General features: G+C 44.5%; 1 non-coding gene across 1 annotated transcript; it reads right to left on the minus strand.

The window, feature by feature from the left end:
• Positions 1-406: 406 nt before the first annotated feature.
• Positions 407-482, minus strand: TRNAN-GUU (transfer RNA asparagine (anticodon GUU)). Its single transcript has one exon. It is a non-coding gene; the product is annotated as a tRNA-Asn (tRNA).
• Between the last annotated feature and the right edge of the window lie 6,596 nt (positions 483-7,078).

The raw sequence follows: 7,078 nt of genomic DNA on the forward strand, positions 1-7,078 counted from the left end.
ACAACCTTGAGCCAATTTACCAACAACACTAGTTCTCTTAGCCAATGAAAGCCCAACCACGGGGAAGCATCTTTTTTGTTCTTTTTCTTTTTCTTTTTTCTTTTTTTTTTTTTTTTTTTTTGTATTTTTCCGAAGCTGGAAATGGGGAGGCAGTCAGACAGACTCCCGCATGCGCCCGACTGAGATCCACCTGGCACGCCCACCAGGGGGCAATGCTCTGCCCATCTGGGGCGTCGCTCTGTCGTGACCAGAGCCACTCTAGCGCCTGGGGCAGAGGCCAAGGAGCCATCCCCAGCGCCTGGGCCATCTTTTGCTCCAATGGAGCCTCGGCTGCGGGAGGGGAAGAGAGAGACAGAGAGGAAGGAGAGGGGGAGGGATGGAGAAGCAGATGGGCGCTTCTCCTGTGTGCCCTGGCCGGGAATCGAACCCGGGACTTCTGCAAAACAGGCCGACGCTCTACCACTGAGCCAACATGCCAGGGCCTTTTTTCTTCTTTTTCCTTCTGATCTTCCTCCTAGGTTGGAAACTGAACTTTTATAAACAAAATTGACACTATTGGAATGAAGCACTTGTTGTAGGCAATTCTGCAGTTTACACAACTCTTCAGATCACTGGAAGGAGGAGCCAATGAATGTTTAAGAGAACATTCTGAACACATGCAAGCGTTCGTAGAGGTAAAGGTATAGCCATTCCACTGTTGCTGACAGAGGCGTGTTCCCCCGCCACACACCCCCTCCCCCCCGTACACAGCATTGGTCTCAGCCGGCTGGTTCATGGATAAGCACGTGACCCAGGACCAGTGAATATGAACAAGTCAGAGGACATCTGCTAGCTAATTGGGAAGTTAATGGCAGTCTCTCATTAGACTGCCAGACCTTCAGGAGACAGATCAGTGGTGGCATTCAAACAATTTAACAATCAGTTCTCTGCCCTCATGACAGAGATATACCAAAATGGGAGTTTATTATTTCAGGCATTTGATCCTTAAATAAGAACAATAAGAGAGGTGCACAAAACTAGACTACGTTATAAGACAGAGTTTTAAAATATTAATAAAAAAATATTAAATAATAGCTGACAAAAAAGCAATACAACTCTTAAGATATTTCCAATGACAGCTTGTCACCCCCTGGTTGTTTGGCGCTTTTTCTCTTTACGTTTTATGTTTTACTGAAGTAACAAATGCGAGGGGATGAACATGTAATATTTCATCAAAGGGATAATGAGTTTTATGAAATGAATAAATAAATATTACAAGCATAGTTCCGTCAAATTTTTTTCCCCTATGGATGGAATGAACATGACTACAGGCTCTTAGAATATGCTGTTGCGCAGATGAACACTAAAAAAGAGTGAGGAATGTAAATGTGTGATTTCCACACTGGGCAGCTGCCCAGGTGCCCACCTAAGAGAGAATCCTGATGACAAGTGCCATTTCAACAACTGGTTCACCAAACTCAACAAAAAGTTAGGTATCAGTTCTGCCTAACCAGTGCATACTGGCTGAATCCCATCACTGGACCACACCATGTTAAAATCGGGGATGGATGAAGGTGTCTCCAAATAAAGACATACTGAAAAGCAGGGCACCCCATCCACTCTTTCAATTGGCCAAAAGTAGCTATAAAAAAAAAATAGAAAGACCGAGTTGGATGAGTCTCCCTACTGGACCCTCAGACTTAATGGAAAAGCAACTACCAATATGGAAAGACAGAAAAAGAAAGGGGTGAGGGAGGGACAGAAGATAACGGAGAAGAGTGGGAGGAAATAATAAAGCAAATATTTCAGGGACCAAATCACAAAAATCCTTGAAGATATAGAAGGGTCCGTGCAGCTGCTCAGAATGAAATAGTCAAAAAAGTGGTAAACCCAGAGAGAATGTCACCACTACATGAAGCCCTGCACTAGACTCAAAGGGACTGCAGCTACTTGTCACTTCAAGTCACCCTTGTTACCTACCCCTTCTCAGGCAGGTGGTGGGCTTTTTCCCAAAGCCCATGACAAATGTGGCAAAGGAGAACAAAGGAAGAACGGAGCCTCCCAGAGTGACCAAGGACAAGACACCAGGAATCACCTCTTGGAACAGAAATGAGGCTTCCACGAGGACTGTTCCCCACTCCACGTGCAAGGGTCCCCACACCTCAGGGACTGTGAGTATAAAGAGCATCCTATCCCTTTATCGTCTATGGGCTGCAAAGGCAGAATATGACTCATCAGTTTATACGCCTCTGAACCAAAAGGAGACACATTTATTATCTGAGGTCCTGGACTTGGTGATGGGTCAAGAACGTCCAGGTCATTTCCCTATGGAGGGATTGATTAAATGTCTGGCAGAGGGAAGAAGAGAGAAAAGAATGCGTGGTTATTGAGAAAGTGGTCTGTGGCCGACTTTATGACGACTGACTTGACCCCTGCCACGTTCAGGTGCACGCGGTAATCATACCCACCGCCAGAAGTTCACTGTGTCCCTGTGACTCACTTTGGCTAATGGGAACAGAAATTATATTGGTCGCTTCTGGGTAGGAGCATTAAATTGCAAGCACCTGACGCTCCTGTCTTCTGGTATGGCTACTTTTGGAATCACATATTGATGAAGAGAAAACATATCACAGACAGAGGGGAGAAACGTGCTTCCCAGACCCGCGGGAGATTATGGAAGTGAGAAATTGTTTCTCTGAAGCCAGTGAGATTTCTTCCTTTGTCACAGTTGCCTATCTGAGTCCAACGTGACTAACCCAGGACCAATACTAAAATCAGAATGAACATGTTCCTCACTTTTCCATCTCCTGTGTTTATTGAACTTATTTTCCAAAGAGCTATTATATTTTAAAAGAAGGTCTCTAAAAGATCATCTTAACAAATTGTAGCTTCACGCTGATACTTGGGAATATGCTATACTATTTTTTGTTGTTGTTGTTGTTTGGTCTGGTGAATCTTTCTTTCAAATAAAAAAAGTAATTTTAACTACAAAAAAAACAGTCAAATAGCTTGATTTAAAAAAAAAAGAAAAGACAAAAAAGATTGCATTCTTAATCCTTATAGTAAGAGATGCTCTCTCTTAAAAAAAAAAAAACAGATAAGAGAAATCTTTTCCAGTTTTATTTTTTATTTTTTTTCCTTGTATTTTTCTGAAGCTAGAAACGGGGAGAGACAGTCAGACAGACTCCCGCATGCGCCCGACCGGGATTCACCCGGCACGCCCACCAGGGGGCGACACTCTGCCCACCAGGGGGCTATGCTCTGCCCCTCCGGGGAGTCACTCTGCCGCGACCAGAGTCCATCCAGTGCCTGGGGCAGAGGCCAAGGAGCCATCCCCAGTGCCCGGGCCATCTTTGCTCCAATGGAGCCTCGGCTGCGGGAGGGGAAGAGAGACACAGAGAGGAAGGAGAGAGGGAGGGGTGGAGAAGCAGATGGACGCTTCTCCTGTGTGCCCTGGCCGGGAATTGAACCCGGGACTTCTGCACGCCAGGCCGACGTTCTACCACTGAGCCAACCGGCCAGGGCCTCCAGTTTTATTTTTTAAAGAATGTCCATGCTTAAAACTTGAACATCATTAGAGTCCACTTTTCAGCCTGAGTCCCTCTGTCTAAAACCCCAGGCATTTTGCTTGATGTGGAGAGTGGAAAAGTTCTGTAGACCACAAAAACTGCTCTGCAAGGAAGTATGTGAGCAGCACTTTGACAGCTCTCCCTCTCCCTTCTCCCCTTTCTACAGAAGGTATCTCTTCTCCTCCCTACTTCTGCTGTCACTTTGAAAACCATCCAATAAATTGGTCATACCTATCACAGTTACCCGCAGGCAAAAATAAAATAAAATAAAGAGGAAGAGAGAAGCAGAGAGAAAGAGAGAGAGAGAGAGAGAGAGAATTTCATGAATTGAATTAGGGTTCCTTTGCAAGAACCAATAAAAAAATTTTAAAGCCATATGAATACTCTCCGAGGTCAAAGAGAAGAGGCCATCTTCTGGTTGGTATGACTATTTGGGGGGGGGAAAAAAAAAGCCCCTTGCAAATTCACTGCTGTCAAAATGTTTCTTTGTTGCCAGAAAGGGTCCCTCCCAAGGAACATTTCCAGACAAGGACAGCTGTCCACAGTGTTGTTTGCTACCCAAACCTTACCTGCCCTCTGTTCAGTGCAAGTCAAGGGACCAGACAATTATCTAAAAGCATAATCAAGGCCCTGGCCGGTTGGCTCAGCGGTAGAGCGTCGGCCTGGCGTGTGGGGGACCCGGGTTCGATTCCCGGCCAGGGCACATAAGAGAAGCGCCCATTTGCTTCTCCACCACCCCCCCCTTCCTCTCTGTCTCTCTCTTCCCCTCCCGCAGCCAAGGCTCCATTGGAGCAAAGATGGCCCAGGCGCTGGGGATGGATCCTTGGCCTCTGCCCCAGGCGCTAGAGTGGCTCTGGTCACGGCAGAGCGACGCCCCGGAGGGGCAGAGCATCGCCCCCTGGTGGGCAGAGCTTCGCCCCTGGTGGGCATGCTGGGTGGATCCCAGTCGGGCGCATGTGGGAGTCTGACTGTCTCTCCCCGTTTCCAGCTTCTGAAAAATACAAAAAAAAATAAAAATAAAGAAAAAATAAAAGCATAATCAACATACAGGTTTTAGGTGGAGCTGAACTTGGGGACAAATGACCTATGGGGACCACCAGTAGCCACCTGCTAACAAAGGCTTTCATGATTCTCCCAGCATTGCACCTAGGGAGCTCCCAGGAACAGGTGTTTATACCTTTAACAACAGCCCTACCTTGAAGGCTCACACAGGAGTCGCAAACTGGTGCACGTGCATGCTGGGTCTTGTGTGGACCCTACAGTGAGCGTCATGTCCCAGCCCTTTGATTAGGCACTGTCTTCTTGTCCCTGTCTGGGTGACTTTTTAAAAGCTGACAGAGCTTTTACAATTTAATTGGTGTTGACACCTTTTGAAGTCATGCCTGGAGGCCCTGAGGGTCCTATGTGCCATCTCTGTGTCTCCCCAATGCCTCCACTCAGCCGCACAGCCACTGGCCTGCTGCTATTCATGCTCAGACTTGCTCTGGGTCCTGTTACAAGGGCCCTTGTTAAACACCCAGCAGGCGGTGGGGAATGGAGAGTCTGACTCTGTAGGATTTGAGGCCTCTGGCCATCAAGGAGAATAAGCTGTAAATATAAAAAGTTCCCCCTGTTGTGGACTGTGTGGTTCGTACCAAAGATTAATTCCAGAGGACCTCAGACCTACAGTGCTTTCTGTGCCCGCCGTGGCCCTGGGCCATGCAATTAGGTTTCTGCGGTCCATCCCAGGGATGCCTCTCCCTCTGGCCTTATCTCCTGTCAGACCCCTTCTTCCTTCCCCTGCAACACTGTGTCCTAACAGTTGTGGGAAGAAAATCACGATTCCGACTTGGCCTCAGACTTTGTTAACTCAAAGTTTGAGGCAGAGTCCAAAGGAGAGATTGAAACTTGCACTGTTTTTCAGGTCGAATTCTGCAAATCAGTGTCTTTTTGCCCCTCAGGAGTTATGTTGAACAGGCAACCGAGTTCTTAGTTTCCAGGAGTTGGTAGGTAGAATAACTGTCACCTTTTAAAGAGCTTTGTTCAATTTATTACCTTTTTTTTTTTTAAACTAAGATTTCCAGTCACAGTTAATAACTGCCTATAGACTTTCCAGCTTTCAAAAAAAAAAATTGTTTTGTCCACAGACTCCATCAAAATATTACCTGTGAAAGTGTCAAGACCACTAGAAAGGCTTTGTTTCCCCTAAACATCAAATTTATATGGTCTACAGTGAATATAATAAACCAGACAGGATTTAAATTTTTTTTAATTAAAAAAAAAAAAAAATATATATATATATATATATATATATATATATATATGCGCCTGACCTGTGGTGGTACAGTGGGTAAGAGTGTCAACCTGGAATGCTGAGGGCACTGGTTTGAAACCCCGGGCTTGCCTGGTCAAGGCACATATGGGAGTTGATGCTTTCTGCTCATCACCCCTTCTCTCTCTCTCTCTCTCTCTCTAAAAAATGAATAAATAAAAAATCTAAAAAAAAAATTAAAAATATATATCAACTTGCATATTAGTTTGTCATCCTAGAAGATAAAACATATCAGAGAGAGAATAAGTACATTGTAACAATATTTGTATGGGTGGTTATAGGAAACTACAGGGATTAAATCAAAAGCTGCCTTCAATGTTCCTAGTTTTAGATGGTCTAAATCTTCTGACTCTCAACAAATAACAGCTGATGCCACACCCAAGAAGACCTAGAAATAACACAACTGAAAATTGGAGGCAGAAAACACCAAACTTAGACTCAACCAGCCCTACAAACAACACACCCAAACACACAGACAAAATGAGAAGACAGAGATTCCAAATGAAACCACAAGAGAAATCTCCAGAATAGGAACTGAGTGATATGGAAATAACCAAACTGCCAGATGCAGAGGTTAGAATAATAATTGTTTCGATGCTTAGGGATCTTAGAACAACAATGGATGGTCATAACGAACATCTAAATAAAGAGATAGCAAGTATAAAAAAGAACATTGAAATATTAAAAAAGAATCAGTTGATGGTGACAAATACAATATCAGAAATGAAGATAACAATGGAAGGAATTAAAAGCCGGATGGATGAAGCTGAGGATCGAATCAGCGAGTTGGAGGACAAGATGAACAAAGGCACGAAAGCAGAGCGGAAAAAAGAAAAAAAGACTCAAAAGGTCTGAGGAAACTCTGAGAGAGCTCTGTGACAACATGAAGAGAAATAACATCTGCATCATAGGGGTTCCTGAAGCAGAAGAGAAAGAACAAGGGATAGAAACTTTATTCAATCAAATCATAGCTGAAAACTTCCCTAAATTGATGCAAGGAAGGGTCTTGCAAGTTCAAGAAGCACAGAGAACTCCATTAAAGAGCAACTCAAAAAGACTGACACCAAGACACATCATATTTAAAATACCAAAGCTAAGCGATAAAGAGAAAATATTAAAAGCTGCTAGAGAAAAGAAAGCTATCACCTACAAAGGAGCCCCCCTAAGGATGACATCTGACTTCTCAAAAGAAACACTTGAGGCCAGAAGGGAATGGCAA

Source organism: Saccopteryx leptura, chromosome 1, assembly GCF_036850995.1.
Source record: "Saccopteryx leptura isolate mSacLep1 chromosome 1, mSacLep1_pri_phased_curated, whole genome shotgun sequence".
Classification (NCBI taxonomy): domain Eukaryota; kingdom Metazoa; phylum Chordata; class Mammalia; order Chiroptera; family Emballonuridae; genus Saccopteryx; species Saccopteryx leptura.